Genomic DNA, 8997 nt, shown 5'->3' on the forward strand with positions numbered 1-8997 from the left:
AGTTACCAGTTCAAAAATTGTTTTTGTTTAATTCCATTGATCTTCCTTTTGCTCTTGTGTTATGACAGAGAAATCTGAAACAGTAGACTTATAATGGAAGGAGGAGACACCTATTCTCCCATATATATGTGGCTGTGTAGTAGTTACCCCCAATGTCCAAGTCCAAATTATTTGCATTTTTTTACTAGATGCAGTAGTCCATGTTTAGAGAAACTGTATTTTAGTTGGATTGTTTTTAAATCTCTATACTGTGTAATATAAATAGTGAACAATGAATAATAACCAAGCATTGTTAATTGAATTATGATCTAATTAGGCCTAAAAATAAATAAAACATGTGTAACAACAAAACTGTTTGGCCCTCATATTGTCAGGTCATTATTAATCAGACCAGAGGATGGCAAGTTTATAATGAATATCAATAAACATTACTATTTACAGTGCAATTGTAGGTAAAGACCTTAACCAAAACTAAAGCCTCATCATGCTACATGTTGATTAGGTATATAGGGTAAAGTCATTCAGTGCTTCAAGGGTTTCCAATCTTAATTGTCTGTGCTGACAATATCAGCTGAAAACAGCTCAGGGAGGTTAGGGCATATTTCCAAGATCATGTACTGGCACATTGGTAAAAGAGGAACTTCTGGAAAAAAACCCATGGTATCTGCTTTCATGATAATTTTGTGCCACAGAGAGGTTTTAACCACAGAGGAAGATTTTATTTTAAGTATGACTTTGGAGTTTTCTTATGATTGAGTATGCTGATAGGGTCCATTAAGAACGCGTGAAGGAAAGTGAGACAGACTTCTTATTCAGGTAGACTATTACCATGTTACTTTACCAGAGAAATTAAATAACTAGCTGCAAACAGTCTCTTGTCCATACGAAAAGGTACACAAAATTATAAAGAAAAATAAAATGGGAGCTTGATAATGAACAACAGTGTTTGAAATGTCTCTGATAGAAATTGTAAATATGAAGAAAGCTCAGAAACCATCTGGAGTTCCAAAATTGACACAATACTTTGGTAGTCAAAAATCACAAAACTTATATCTATTTTAGGCTCTTACCTGAAGCTCCTCATTATTTAAATTCTGTGGATTAGCGTTTTCTGAATTTAAATTTATTTTCTTACTGATTGTAAAAGATTCTAATATGATTTATCTGTATTTTGCACCTAGAATGAAATAGCAGAGAGAAATATACAAGAAAATTAAGTGTCTAGGAGGAAGCATTGGCAAAAGGGCAAATGGGGAAATGTAAAGTGGAAAGGAGAACAAGCTTCTGTACCATTAAAATGATCGGATGCTAGACTAGCCTTCAAATAGGCCAAAAAGAGAAGAGAAAACAACCCCAAAGAAACCTAATTTCTAAAAGAAGAATATTTATAGGGGATGCACAGGAACTTACATTTTGGGCAGCTCATTTACCTTTTTAGTTAAAATTATCTATTTATCTCTTCATTTAAAATTTATAATCCTGCCTAATAGTAATTTACCAAACATTCAAGATAGTGCATTGCCTAGTTTACATGGTTCATTTTTTAAAGTCTTTTACATAGAAAGATTTTTAATACCTAAGAAATCTTTTTTTTTCTGCAAATAAACAGGTTGCTTTTGTCCTCAGTGGGCACAAAGCAGTCTTGCTTTCTAACTTTACAATCTTTTTTTTATACTTGGGAAGGCTTTTGTCTTGCTTCTTCATTTTTCTCAATTCTAGACATATTCAGTCTGTTCAGATTGTCTTTACAGCAGATGTTTTCTATACTTCTTGCTGGTTTTGACAGTTCTGCAGATTTGGTCTATGTCTTCGTTAAATGGAGTGCCCCAAATGGATGCAATTTATGCTGAGGACACTCCATTCCTAGTTGAGGGAAAAACTCTTCCTGTTGAGATACTCTTGTTCATAATTCCAGGATGACATTGACATTTCTTGCAGTATCAGTATTGGCTCATTCTCAGTCTGAGATCTACTGTAATCCCCTAAACTCTGCATATAGTACTACCATTGCCAATTTTTGCTCACTGTAGATTTCTGCACTGTAGATATTTTTTTTATCACTGTATAAAGCAGTTTACAGTATTCTCTTCCTGTTTTCAGACCATTCTTCTAATTTACTGAGGTGGTTTTGAATTCTAAGCTCCTTCTCACCATTCCTCCCAGATATTATAAATTTATTCTTTTTTGTATCACCCAAGCTGTTCATGAAAATTCTGAATATTGCTGGATTTGGAAAAAGCTCCTTAGGGATAGTATTCCAAGTATTGAATTAACAGTCTTTTAGTTGGTAGTTTCCTGTTCTGTAATAATTTATTTCGATCATATTTCCATTGGATTTTAGCAACTAATTCTCCAAGTTTTCTGGATTCTTCTTTTGAGAATCCCATTGTTCTACTAATACTTTCTGTTTTTTCACTTGTTTTTCAAATGACAGTCTTTTCACAGCAAATTTCAAATTACTTTGCACATTCAGATTTTCAATCGGACTGAACTAATCTGAATTCAATCTGAAAGACCTTTCTTTCCACAGTCTTTGGTGCTGTGTTCCAAGGAAATGTTGGACAGTTTGTGTCCTGCAGCACTGCTAATCTAATAAATTAGATCCTTGTTGCCATTTGGTCCTGGGCTCTCCTCTGTACTAACTGTTCAAAAAATGTCTCTCCTGCCTATTCTGGATTTAGTGGTCAGAATTAATAATCCTGGGCTACTCTGCTGTCTTATTAAATAGATTAATCAGTTTCCTGCATTATCAGTCCATCAGCTCTCACCAAGCTTAAATTAGCATTGTAATCTCTCCCACTCCATGTCTAAATGATTGCTGTGGCTGCCTGTGTTGTACACAAGAAGCCAATGAAAAAATGGCCAGAGGGTTTTTTACATGCCATTTTTCCCATATGAGGCAAAGTCTTACCTATTTTGTATTGCTACATTTGCCATTTACTGTTTCAAAAGTAAAAACAGGTGGGAAGAACCTTGGGGAAGAATCTTGAGAAGCATATGTATTTGCTTCTGAAGGGGAGGTTCAGGAAAGCATCTCTGTGGTATGAAATAAAAGTGAGGTTCCAGAAATACTTAGTAAACAGATGGCGTGGCTTGAGATCTGCAAGACACTCAACCATTTTCTTACTGTTAGGGCACTGTCCTTCTTTAGGAGGGTGTAGCTGACAGCCTCAACAATGAAGTCTTTAAAAGCATAATTAAAGAAGTGATATTGGAATGAGCGAAGATGATGTAAATTGAGCCCTGTTTTGGGGTGATGTTAAAGACATGTTTTCAAATCATGCTATCGTATTGCAGTAGTAAGATGAAAAGTATATTGAAAAGATTGTACTGACTAAAATTGCTGAATCTGGGCTCTAAATAGATAAATTTCCCTCAAAGTAATCCAACATTAAACACTTGGGACAAAAAAACGGAAACCTCCACTAAAAATCGCAAAACACAACCTCACCACCAGAACTATCCAATCTGTTTTCATTGAAGGGTTTGAAAGTAAATAGGAGTTATTTTTGTGCTTGAACAACTACAAGTGAAGTTGTAAACGTGGTCTGAACAAAAGCTGATTTGAAAATTTTATTTTCATCGCCTATAGAAAATAAAACAAAAAATAACAGAAAAGCAAGATAATTTTTTATTTTAACCTGACTGAATCCCTTTTACTTTACTGTACCTTGCTGTATCTTTTTAAAATCTTTAAATTAATGGTTATCTAAGTAGTCCTGTAAGTTTATTATATTATGGTAACTGTTGTAATAGGAATTTTAACCATTAACTTAATATTAAAAAAATATTGCTTAAATGGTTCCATTATTAAAAATAAATGCCTATTTTCTGTAGTTTAGATATCATTTGTCTTCATAGAACAAGTGCATCTTCTTGCACCCATCGCTATTGTTTAGTAACAATGTTACTTTGAATCAAACTGGAAAAAAGAATTCCCTAAACTTCTTCCTATTAAAGAATAATGTTAATTGGTTAGCGTATATAGAAGAAGGTTATATGGCCCATTGACTTTATATAGATTGAAATGCTAAGCAGGGCTAAGTAGAAGCATCAGTAGGGAATAGAGGGTAAGCGCTCATCAGTTTTATGTTCTCTTTCCTATTTACTGCTTACCCCTTACAGTGTTTTACAACTAGATAAACAAAGTTTTCTTGGGTCCTTCATAAACAAAAATCTATTTTTCCTTTTGTGGCTGGCCTGCCAGGTCAGTTGTGAGAGAAATAACGCCCACAAATAAGTTGCCTAGGGGCAAACAAAGGAAAGGTATTTGCTAAGAAGAATCACCTGAGAGCATCCAGGCTAAGAAAGGGTGTAACTACTTGAGACTTTTTTTGAGTCTGAGACAGGGCCATTTCAATGGCAAAAGGATAGCTGGCATTTGTAATGGAGATGGTATCTCAGGATGTTTGCTGAATGTGTCAGTTCCACCAGAGGAAAATGATGCAAAAATTGAAGGTAAGATCAAGTGACAACAAATATCTCTTCCTTTAACGTAGATGAAGAGGTCTGATTTACTGAAGAGTACAAAATGGAAAGTGGAGTGTGTGGGGGTGTCACTGTGTTTAAAGGAGTTAAGGATCTACTGCAGTTAATGAGTTATTGATTACCCACAGTGTGGTATATTAAATTAAAACAAAAATACCTTCTGTTTTGCAGTTGGGATAGTTCGGAGAACACATATGATGAGTTACTAGAAGTCAGCTGGTGGATAGTAATATTTGGAACCATGCATGTGTGCTTTCACATAAGTTTCCATTAGAGTTATTTCTTTTTTACTTGAGCATAAAATCAGAATTAAGTTTTCTTATCTGTACCTGTAAGACACTAATGATAGTCTAGGGACTGATTATTGTTCAAATTAAGGTCTTCTCCCACCTTCAAAAAGATAATGAAGCTTTCAGCTGAACATAAATATAGCTCATCCAGTGTGGAGTGTGGTTATCTGAGTAGAGGACTTTATTGGCTGTGTCCTACTGAATACATTTTGCAAGACATTCTCAGGCTTTCTAACAATGTCCTACTGAGACCTTCTAGGCAATGTGTGGGGTCTGAGATTGGAATTTTTCCTATTACTGTCCACAGATTCAAAAAAAAACCAACCAAACAAAACCGATTCATCCTTTAGTAAATACCTTTATATGATGATTAAAAATAAGGCCTAGTCCTGAGCTCAGTGAAATTCAATGGTGAAATAACAAAGGCAAATGAAAATGGATTCTAAAATTTTTTACCCTGTTAAACTAGAAAGCCATTCTTTGAAATCCCTCTTATCTTGGGATCAGAAAAAAAGCATCTAATGTTGATTTGTGAGAGCTGGGAAGGATGCAGCAATTCCAGCTACCCTGGATTCATAGACAGATTTTCTCATGCTGCAGTTAGTCCCCCAAGAAGATAGGTTTCATTCAAGCCTAATATGAGGAAGCTTTCTCACAAAGAGCTGACATTGGAAGTTGTGAAGGACCTGACACATTACAGCCATTTGCTGTCTCTAAAATGAAAGATACAACTGAGTTCAACCAATACTTGCCTTTTCCCTGCAATCACTGGAGAGCGATTGTGTGGTATACACACAGCTGGTACTAATGGCAGATTCCTTTCTCAGTGCTCTGCTGGGAATCCAGCATAGATGAATCCCCTGGAATTATGTGATTTGCTGGTACAGCATTTTCCTTGCATCTAAAGAAACATTTCCTGAACATGCAAGCACAGATGATTGAGGGGTGCTGAAAGTTGAACTGAAAGTTGAAAAAAGTCACGATCAAAGAGGAAACCCTGGCAAATGGAAGTAACTTTCCTAAAATCAGTCATCTTGTTTTAATCTCTGTGTCTTTTTTTTTTTTTCTTTTTTTTTCTTTTCTGCCTCTGTTCCTGCAAAAAGACTTCCATTCTTCTTGGAACTTTGAGAGCCAAGTTCAGAAATCAGTCACTGCCTGCGCTAACATTTCCTGAGTATTTTTCCCCCATTCCTAACTTAAGAGGCTGGTGGTGTGTTTTGGGGCCATAACTCCCACTGGAGTATTAAGGTGTACAAAGACAAAGAATCAAGACAAGAGGTAATTGATGTTCTTAATAAACTCCTATTCTCCTTACTATTAGTGAGATTTTTTTTTTAATTATTATACTGTATGTCAAATATATAACATGTCATACCTTGGTGTATAATTGTTGTTTAATTGGTGTTTTATTCCTTCCATTGAAAATGATGTCAGGAATAAAATGTCAATATTCCTCTTGTAATTGACAGCTCATTTCTATCATGTATTAAGGAGGATTAAAACATAAATTCAATGATGATACTGTGACATTTTAGATATTTGACCCAAGCATCAATGATTGAACAACTCATGGGCAAAGGAACTATATTCCTCTTACAGAAATGTTGTTAATTAGTTGTAATATTTATAAGAGAAGAAGAATAAAAGAGAAGGGGAATTTGCCCTGTAAAGATGTTTGCTATTTAGTAACAATGTTTGGCAACTGATTATTTAAAGGCACAGACCCAGAAAAGTTTGCAATAGTGGGAATATATAGATGATCTGAAGCAGCTGGTACCTGGAAAATCTTTGATTTTGCCCACCAGTCCTCTGTCTGTTGAATCCTCTGTTCTTCCAGGTGACAAAGTTCACAGTTTTTAACCCCTGCTTTCTCAGATGGAGGAAGTAATGGTAGGCAAGATAAAAGACTCTGCATCCTTTCATGTTTGTCCTAGGGATTTCATTATCTACTTCCATGCAAAGCACTCATGGAGGTGCGGTGAACATCCATTTGAGTTACTGAGCCTTCCTGTACAGGAATATCTATAAATCATATCTATAAATATCTATAAATCATATTTTATATCATTTACCTCTCAAAACGTTTGGCTAGGATTTTTTTTCCTTTTTGCTTTAAAATGGCTGAAGATAACTAGTGGAGCATTTCCCGATTAGTTTCAGCACTTGACCAGTATGAACATAGATATAGATGACAGAGAAAAGGCCACAGAATACTTCTCATAGAAGATAGAGTAGCTCTGTGTTGGACTCTTCTGCTGGGTCTGCCCAGCTGTTTGAGCATCACAGCCAAAATATAGCTGCTGCTGCTCTCCAAGTGAAGTCTGGACATGATGGAAAGCTGGATCTGAGGTACTGATTTCCATTTGCTGTATTTGGAAAACCTGGTAAAATGTCAAAAGACTGAAATTTCTGCCCTGTGTTTTAACAGCTTCTCCGTTCCCTTTTGTCACTTTAACTACCTGAATTACAAATATTTTGCAAGTTCTTGCTAATAATATTCAGGTCCCTCCATACTATTAATGTTTTACCTGCCTCTGTACTTGAACTCTTCCTCACTGCCCAGATCTTATATTGTCTCCCTTCCTTTGCTGTATCTTCTACTGAAGTTTCATAGTCATCTTCATGCCTTTCCCCAGATGGCCTCCTCTGCATGATGTGCTCTCACTAGGTTCATCCTTGCACATTAAAACCTCTCTTAAAGCTATGTGTTTCTGTGCTGCATACACTGAAGCCAAATGACCTAGGTATCAATTGCGTATTGTTGTTGCACCTCTTCAGCTTCTGTAGCGATCTGCAGCCTGGAAAAAAGACCAACACTGACAGGGTATTAGGAAAGTAACTGTCTGCTCACAGGCACTGCTATAAATCAGCAGACAATAACTAATGACAATGGAAAGAATTGTCTGTTACATGCCTGATCCTTCAGGTATGCAATGAGGTAAACTGCCCTTGCTCATGCAAACAGCTCTACAGATTCCAATAGAAAAGAGTAGCTGTATAGAACTCCATCTCCCTTTAACATGTGATATGCCAACAGCCTGATTCAGAGCTCACTGGAAACATTTTGAGTCCTTGTGCTGACATAAATTCATTTTTAGACATGAATAACCGAAACATAAAGGGCATTCAGAATTCTTACTTGGTAATTGTTATTGATATAACAATCTGGTTGCCTATCAGAACCTGAGTTGTGAACAAATGCAAACCATAGGCGTGTATTTTTTGGAATCAGTCTCAAATGTTTCAGTTGCCTGTAGCCTGAATCCTTAGTTGTAAGCCAGCATTCCACTGAATTCTGTTTCAAGAACCTGTTCCAAAGAGTTCAGTCATTGCAAGTAGTTTTGCTGTTACCTAAAGCCTAGGTTGTAAAGGTTTTGAGCTTCAAACAAGCAAGCACAGAAGTTTCATGGTTGCATATGATCATATGCAGGTGGTCAGACTAGCTTATTGCAGAGATCCTGCTAGTCTCATACTCTTAAGCATCACTTTGCTGTATTGCAAATGACACCTTTTTAGGAGAGTTATAATTTTTCCCCTCATAGAACTTATATTTTGAAGAAAGCTTGTCAAAACGTAATTGCAATTATGTAGCACAATATTTTGTAGATTTAAGGATGTTTTAAAACTTATTTCTGAAGCTTCCAGAGTTGAATCTACAGAAATGTGTAACTACAATGCTTTTGTCTTTTCAGTTCTCAAGGCACTTAACCTGTCTGGTTTCAACATTTATCCTCTGATTCTCCTCATAGTAGAAGTATCTCAATGAACTCTCCTGTTTTAGTAAAGTGTCATCAGTACAGATATAACCTCATGGACTCCACTAACAATGAGTAGACTGAATCATCCCGGAGTTTAAGAATTAGTACAGTTAGATATCTCACCTTTTCTGCATGTATACTGAGAAAAAACAGTGACTAGATAATAGGAGGCAAAAATAACTAAAAAGAAGAGAACCATATCTCTAGTCTAAACAAAAGAGCGTATTTTTAATTGAAATAACATTCAGTAGAACTGAACATCAAAACATTTAACTTTTTCAAAGTTTTCAGCATTAAAGAATTAAGATGAAACACAATTAGGAAACGGAAAACTGCAACATTGTAGAGGATGGTCACTTTTTGTATGTCATGTGGCTTTAAAAACAAGTCAGATAAATGATGATGCCATTAAAACTGAACTAATTAAAGAAAGCTTCTTTTAAGAACTCATTAACTGCAAC

Source organism: Falco punctatus, assembly GCF_963210335.1.
Source record: "Falco punctatus genome assembly, chromosome: 7".
In the NCBI taxonomy this organism is placed as follows: domain Eukaryota; kingdom Metazoa; phylum Chordata; class Aves; order Falconiformes; family Falconidae; genus Falco; species Falco punctatus.